The sequence below is a fragment of the Trachymyrmex cornetzi genome, unplaced genomic scaffold (genome assembly GCF_001594075.2).
Source record: "Trachymyrmex cornetzi isolate Tcor2-1 unplaced genomic scaffold, Tcor1.1 scaffold1388, whole genome shotgun sequence".
Taxonomy (NCBI): Eukaryota; Metazoa; Arthropoda; class Insecta; order Hymenoptera; family Formicidae; genus Trachymyrmex; species Trachymyrmex cornetzi.
The window spans coordinates 97,024-105,553 of NW_017295969.1; positions in this window are offsets into that span (position 1 = coordinate 97,024).

Consider the following 8,530-nt stretch of genomic DNA (forward strand, 5'->3'; position numbering starts at 1 on the left):
ATGCATAATTCTAATGTTTCTTCCTTTCTACATGTTCTTTGTATTTATTGATATGCTTTTATCGATATTATTCTATCTTATAATGTTGCGTCCAGAGAAAGATTTCTTCGATTTAAAGAAATATTTCTTTGCTATACGGTTAAAAAAAAAATTTCTTGGACATATTTTTTTTAAATCGAATAAATTTTATTTGATTTCAAAAAATAATGTTTAAATCAAAGAAATAACGTTCAAATCAAAGAAATTTTTTTGTTAACCGCAAAATAACATTTCTTTAAATTAAAACAATCTTTCTCTGAGTACGTTCATTCATTTTTGTGATATCAATCGCATGTTAGAATAAATATTTTAATGATTTTTTTGCATATAAAGAGATTTTATTGTATATAAAAGATTAACGTTGTTCAATCCGATCTTGAATTACTATATATACTATATAATATGTACTTGTATATATACCATATTTGTAGTCCTATAAACGCAATTAAACTATTTTAGTAATCGCGAATTAAATTGACAAGCAATTTTAATAATTTGGTGCTCAATCAGGCATCATATTATAAAGATGTTATTATGTTGAAAAACTGTTAATAAATTTATTACGAAAAATATTACCTTGGGAGTCGAATCCGGATCTCTTGTATTCCGTACGAATCTTAAGCCTTTAGATCACCGAGGCCTTAGTAATATTCTTCTCAATAATCGGTACATGTAAAGAAACAACGTCTTTCTTTCAGGCGACGTAATATAAACAATATTAAGAATATCTATTTTAGATCGCATATGTAAGAACACAATCGATATTAGAAATTAAAATATATAACAGACAAAGCTGGATCTTTTAATGCTTTAAATAGTATAAATAATTCAATCTTAAATTATTATATATACTTCGAAGGACTACAAATATGATATATATAATATATATAGTAATTCAAGATTGAATTATTTAATCATCGTCGTATCTAGCTTCGACCGTTATAAGGATTTAAATTTCTAATATTGATTGTGTTCTCACATATGCAGTCTAAAATAAAGTTTCTTAATATTGTTTAACGTTGTTTATTCGTAAAATATTTCTTGCGTATTCCTCTATCTTTCAAATTGCAATACGCTTTTTAATTGCTTTAAAAAATATAATTATTACATTATTTTCTAATTATAATATTAATATAACTTCTTAACATAACTCTGTTTTAAGATTGCGTTTCTTGATCTATAATTTAATAATTCCTGTTCTTCATTAAATATTAGTAAAATAAAGTAACGTAGCGTGCAGTAGTTGAAACTTGAATGATAATATCTTACTTGTTTATATATATGTTCGTGTTAATTTAAAATATATCTCATAAATTTTATTTTATTCCCTCTCAAAAATTGTTATGAGGAGTTGCGTGTTTGATATAATTCGAGCTTATTTTCTTTCTCACAAAAATATTGAGAGATATAAGTATATAATCGATCGAGACTTTCCTCGTGCTTTGCATACAACTCCGAATAATTTTGCAATTATTATTATTTGCATCAGTCATGTGCTTCGACTATCTCTAACACCTCATAGAGGGGAGAAAAAAGTTTTCGTCGTCATCGAACGCATATATGGTTTGGCATTCATGGAAAGATGACCGTGCTCGAGAGTTGGTATTATAATATTAATCGAATTTCTTTAGTGATATGCGGTTTGTGGCCTTATCAAAATACGAAATTCCGGTACGTACGAGCCATGTCCATATTAGGAATATTTATTTGCTTCGTGATTTATCAGGTATATGTTAAGCTGACCAAAAGAATATAACATATTTCAGAGTTATGACTATCGCATATTTTTATATCTTTATATTTTAGTTTAGGTTATTGTTTATTTATGAATACAATTTCAAATTAGCTTTGAAGATCTGTTCGGATATTTTTCCTGCTATTTTATGTATACTGCAATTCATCGCCTTTTTAATTAAACCGAAAGAAGTGAGTCATTATTCATCTTAAATTTATAAAAATACTAAATCCATAAGAATTTACTTTCAAAAAGAATACGTTATACAAACGAAATAATACAATATATGACATATCCACACACACACGTGCATACATATTATACAAAGCATCGTTGTCTAAATCTATAAACCGCTTTTATTTGATCTTAACGTGATTATTTTCAGCATTTTGAAACATTACCTTAAATATATAAAGGACAACAAAATATTTTTCTTATTTAATTAAAAAATTTAATTAAAAAATTTAATTAAAAAATTTAATTTATTTTATCGCTTGAAGTTTGTGAAAGAGATATCATACACTATTTATAGGTGAAAAAATTATTAAACCAGATTTGCGAAGAATGGAATGCGCTAAAAGATTCTAAAGAAATTGAGATAGCGAAGAGATATGGAACGTTTACGAGACGGCTTACAGAAACATTACTTCGTAAGAAATCTCCTAAAAGAATCCTGTTTGATATAGATAGATTTACAATTACATTGTTTAACAAATCTGCTGTAGATAAATTTTTTTGTAAATTCAGACATTTTTCAGTATGCGGCTTGTTTAGCTGGCTTTTTCTAGTGCTAATGCATCTTATTCCGATCAACATAAATGAATCAGCGATAGCTAACGAATCTTTCTTAAGACAAAATGCCTTAATGCAACAATTCGATAAAGAAAGATATATCTACTTATTTCTCACAATTGTATTTATTGGTGTTTTCGTGATGACAGCAACTACATCAATGGTTTTAGCGTACATGCGACATATTTGTGCTATGTTAAAAATTACCCGGTAAAAGTCTTCGATGTTTACAAATGTTTGTCAAGACATGTTCTAATTGATATGAAGTATATATTTATAGCTATCGTATCGAACATTCATTGGATGAAAATACCTTACATATATCAATTTCTCAAAAAAATCGCTTGATGTATCAGAAATTAATTAGCGCCGTCAACATTCAACGAAGAGCTATGGAGTTAGTATTAGTTTAAAATAATCATTATTCTCTTCGCAATATAGTACAATACATGTATTAGAGTGAATGATCTCAAAATTTGAACTCTGATTTACTATATGGAAGTTTAGTCATATATTACATTATTGTTATGTTATTTAAAATTTTTTATTTTGTCGTTATTTTTTTGATAATTTTTATATACATTCTATTATTACTTATGGTATATAATATTTTCTTTCGGACAGTAAATTATACAGGGTATATACACTAAGCACGCTAGAAGATTTTAAGGGATAATTTCTCACGTAAATTCAAGACAAAACCTTCATATAATTTTCTATGTGAAATGACTTAGGTTCAAAGATACAGGATATCAAAGTTGAAGGAAAACTTTTATTTTTTCTAAAAATTTCAAAAACCATTTTATATACGTTTAAAGTTTCATCAAAATAACTCGGTTTTCAAAATTTTTCGAAAAAACGAAATTTTTTAACACCCTTTATTTTTGAAAGTAACAAGGAGAGGCTACGCTCTGCTCTTCATCGATTTTGATCAAACTTGCATCAGTGTTAGAAGAATCTACCAAAATGAACACCTCTAAAACCGTTCTCGCTAATGGGCCTTAGAGAAGCCGAGTAAAAAATGAGCATTTAAAAATATACTAAAAAATCTGAAAACAGTCTAATATCTCGGAAAGTATGCATTTTTGAGAAAAATGTCTTACAAAAATGGTAGAATTTAATAAGATGTATTTACTGGTTTTATTGATTTGACCTTGGGAGGCATCTTCAACTTTGACTTGACCTTGGCGATGCTACCCAGGTCAAACCAATAAAATCAGTAAATACATTTTATTAAACTCTACCATTTTTGTCTAATAAGGGGAACATCAGGTGACAGGATCGGGGATTTCGATACGCTTTTTACAGGCTGCTCTTGAGCGAGAAAAAAACGATACGTGTCCGGCCGTTTCAGCCATTGGCCCATAGTTTCGAAGAAATCGATTTTTTATAAATAATTATTGTAATAATTTGAAAAACGTACTGTATAAATGAAAATATTAGTATCTTTATTTTTTAACTTAATGTTATTAGTTTTAATTACTTTTTGATTGTAATAAAATTTCATGAAATTACATATTAGTATAATAGATAATTAAACACTCATTTATGGAATATTTATTATTATTATCGTTATCGTCGTTGTTCCTATTCACATGAACGCATAAATAAGATTATAATGAAAACTGTTACAGTTTCTGATGAAATTAGAAAGTGGAAGTTATATAATTAGGTACAAGTAAGTCATATGTTTGTAACCTTCTTTTGATTAACATTAATCGATTTATTAATAATAATAGGAAACTAATCGTGTGTTGTAGACGTACATTGTATACGGGATGATATAAATCATAAAAACAAGAAAATCATAAATATTTATTGCATTGTGAACACCTTACAAATAAATTTTTGTTGCAGACACAATAACTTTTTCTAATATCTGGCAGAAAGCAAATTTGATTGACATTATGGAAATAGCTTCTTACAGAAATCAATTTTGATGAGAACGAAATTTTTCATTCTAAAATGAAATTCATTCTAAAATTTATTCGTAAGATGTTCACAATGGAATAAATATTTATGTTTTTCTTGTTTTTATGATTTATATCATCCCGCGTGTAATATACGTCTACGTATATTGTACGTTCTATAAAACACGATTAGTTTTTTATTATTATTAATAAATCGATTAATGTTAATCAAAAGAAGATTACAAACATATAACTTATTTGTTCCTAATCATAATTTCCAATTTCTAATTTCATCAGAAATTGTAACAGTTTTTATTATAATCTTATTTATGCGTTCATGTGAATAACGACGATAATAACGATGATAATAATAAATATTCCATAAATGAGTGTTTAATTATCTATATGTATAATATTAATATGTAAATTTCATGAAATTTATAAAGAACTAATATTTTCATTTATACAGTACGTTTTTTAAATTATTACAAAAATTATTTGAAAAATCGATTTCTTCAAAACTATGGGCCAATGGTTGAAACGGCCGGACATGTATCGGTTTTTTTTCGCTAAAGAACAGCCTGTAAAAAACGCATCAAAATCTCCGACCCCGTCACCTGGTGTTCCCCTTGTAAGACATTTTTCTCAAAAATGCATACTTTCCGAGATATTAAACTGTTTCCAGATTTTTGGTATATTTTAAAATGCTCATTACTCGGCTTCTAAGGCCTATTAGCGGGAATGGCTTTACAGGTGTTCATTTGGTAGGCTCCTCTAACATTGCTGCAAGTTTGATCAAATCAAATCGGTGAAGAGCAGAGTGTATCCTCTCCTTGTAAGCACTTTGAGACGTAAGTATACACCTTAGATTCTTAGAACATATATAAATAGAAGGGGCATTTCCTATACTTGCCCATGGCTCGTGCTGATGCAAACTTAGAACATATATAAATGGAAGGGGCATAGGGCGCTGAACGTGAAGCCACATCTGTGCGAGAGAGAAAGATAGTAAGGGATAAATGTTCGCAATGCGCATGCGCAGCACCGTCATCTGTGAGAATTGTGCAGTTGGTTTAGTGTTTTTACACATTCGTACATTACACGGATGTGTAAAACGTGATGCTGCACATGCGCATTGGGAACATTTATCCCTTACTACCTTTCTCTCTCGCACAGATATTAGCTTCACGTTCGGCGCCCTATTCCTCTTTTATTTATATATGTTCTAAAGTATATACGGTCATATAAAATTATCGTTTTGCATTTGTGTGAGGAATCATCTCTTAAAATCTTTTAACGTACTTATCTTTTATACATCCTGTATAAGAAATAATATATAAGATACATTCGTTCAATACAGAATTTGACCGTCGTTATTCTTTTATTCAAATTGATGCTGAAACAATTCATGAATAGATACCGAATTTCCTTGCTGTTTTGAAGGTTCACGCAACGTGCCTTAGACAGCTTTAAAGAGTCCTACTTCTTTTTGATTGGAATAGGTGTAGTTTCGTTGGCAATTAATTTATTACATGTAAGTAACCTCCAATCACGCTTTATTAGTTTGATTTTATACTTTCATGAATTTTTATATATTTTGTTTTAACCTGTTAATTTCAGGTAATGAAAGCTGCATTAATTATAGATAACGTGAATGAGCTAGCGATATCTACTTTTTATGTCATTATTCATTTTTTTTATATTTTTATAGGAAATTATGGCGGGCAAACAATTACGGATCATAACGCAGATGTATTAAAAGCGTTGTAAGTTATTACAAAATTTTGCTTAATGTGTCTATATGTGTCTGTATAATTAAGAACAAATTTAATAGTAAGATAAATTTTATACAATAATAAGTAGTTCATATCGCAAGTAAATTTTTAGATATCACGTGCAATGGTACATGGCACCTATACAGGTGCAAAAATTAATTCTTTTCTTAATGCTAAAAAATACAAAATATTTCGGTTTAATCATTGGAGGAATATATGTTGCTTCATTAGAAGGTTTTATCACGGTGAGAAAACTTATAATGAGCAATTGGTGCAATTATTTAGCGAATTATGCTAATGCGGTCTTGCATATATTGCACATTCTATATTAGTAATTTCATAATTATTATTATTATTAATTTCTGAGCAATGCCATGATTTTATTTCTTATAAATGTATTTAATTCTAAAAAATAATATATGTATATAAATAATATATTATATAATAAAATATTAAAAATCATGATTTCAGCTTACAAGTATGTCGTTATCTTACTTTATGGTAATCTATTCTACGCAATGACGAACATGTATTATAACAAAAATAATATAACTATAACGAATTGCACAAATTGTAGTTTGTTAATAATATTCCATCAAAAAAATTATAAGTAATTGTATGCTAGATATTACTAAAAAAAATGATTGTCATACTTTACCGAATTTATTCATACGTTTTTATGCCTACCATTTTCAAATAATTTATATAACATTACATAAATATAAGTTTTTTTATATTATAAAATAAAAGTAATATCTTTTGCGACTTGATAATAAAACGAAGCGTAATCGCGAAATATCGTGACATTCGTGTCATTATTAAGTGGAAATGGATTGAGAAGTGTTTAAATATTAAATAGGAAAGAAGAAGAAAGCTTTTTGTTGTTAAAGCGGATCTTAGCACTTAGTAATATTTATATGTGAGTATACAAATATAATTTTTAGTTTATGAAATGTAGCATCTTAAAAATTTGTAAATAACTTATTGCAAGAAATATCACCTTAGCCGGGATTCAGAATCTCTCAAATTCCGTTCGGCTATCCTTTTGATTCAATCATCAAGGCATATGACGATACTAATTACAATAGCTAATGTACATATATGAAAGTCTTTTTCAACGTGAGATAAACAATATTAAGTGAAAATAATCAGCTAGAAATTGCAATAAAATTACACATAATTATACATTGGAATTACACGCAATGTCCTTCGTATTAAAAATGGCTATTCGTTCTTTAAATTATTTGATATTACTTGCTATCACATTGAGGGTACACATTCGATATTTTTACGGAAAATAAGAGAAGAATACGTAATGTGACACTATGAAAGGGAGAAAAAGAATAATTACCGCGATAGCCTTGCAGTCGAGTTCCGACATTCGAAGAGAAATGTTCGTCTCTGCGAATAAGTATTATAATGTGAATCGATTGCTTTTACACTGAGAGAAAAATGTTTTATATTTGTAACTATAATTACATATTATCATAATTATAATTATTACTGCTATAATAATAATAACAGTAACTATGTATATAGTTGGCAACCTAAAATGACTATAATTATAATTATTATAATCATAAAATAGTTTAAATTATCATAAAAATGATTCAAGTGACTATAATTTTATAGTTATATTTTGGGACAACCATAAAATATGGTTATGACATATGTATACCTACTTACAATAATATGAAGATAACTTTTAATTTTTGAAAAAGATGTGTACAATAGACAAGAATTACATAGAAAACATTTTAATAAACGGGAATAATTATTGTATATTATAAAAATAAAAAAATTAATATTTCAGTTTATGACTTTCAACGGCGCAGACTGTATTATAAATCTTATAGTCACGAAAGTATTATCGATTGCTCTTCCCGTATTAGTATCCATCATAAAACATGGCGCCTTCTTCTGTAATAGCCAAAAAATAAGTTATCCTTTCCATTGTATCGCCTATTGTAAAATTAAGCGAAATATGCTTTATAATTCTAGATGAGACATCTAGCAAATCTAATGTGTAATATCATTAGACTATAATTCAGGAAGAAATTATAAAGAAGAAATTGCAATACTAGAAAAGTATACCAAATTCTCCAGACGATTTACAACTTTCATACTACGTAAGAATAATATATCAGGCATTAATGTTTTTTTTTATGCATTTGAAATATACTGGAGAAATAATTATTTTTACTATTTTGATCATAGAGAGATGCCTTTGCTTTGAGCATATTTATTATATTAATAAGCCACATATAATATTACCAATG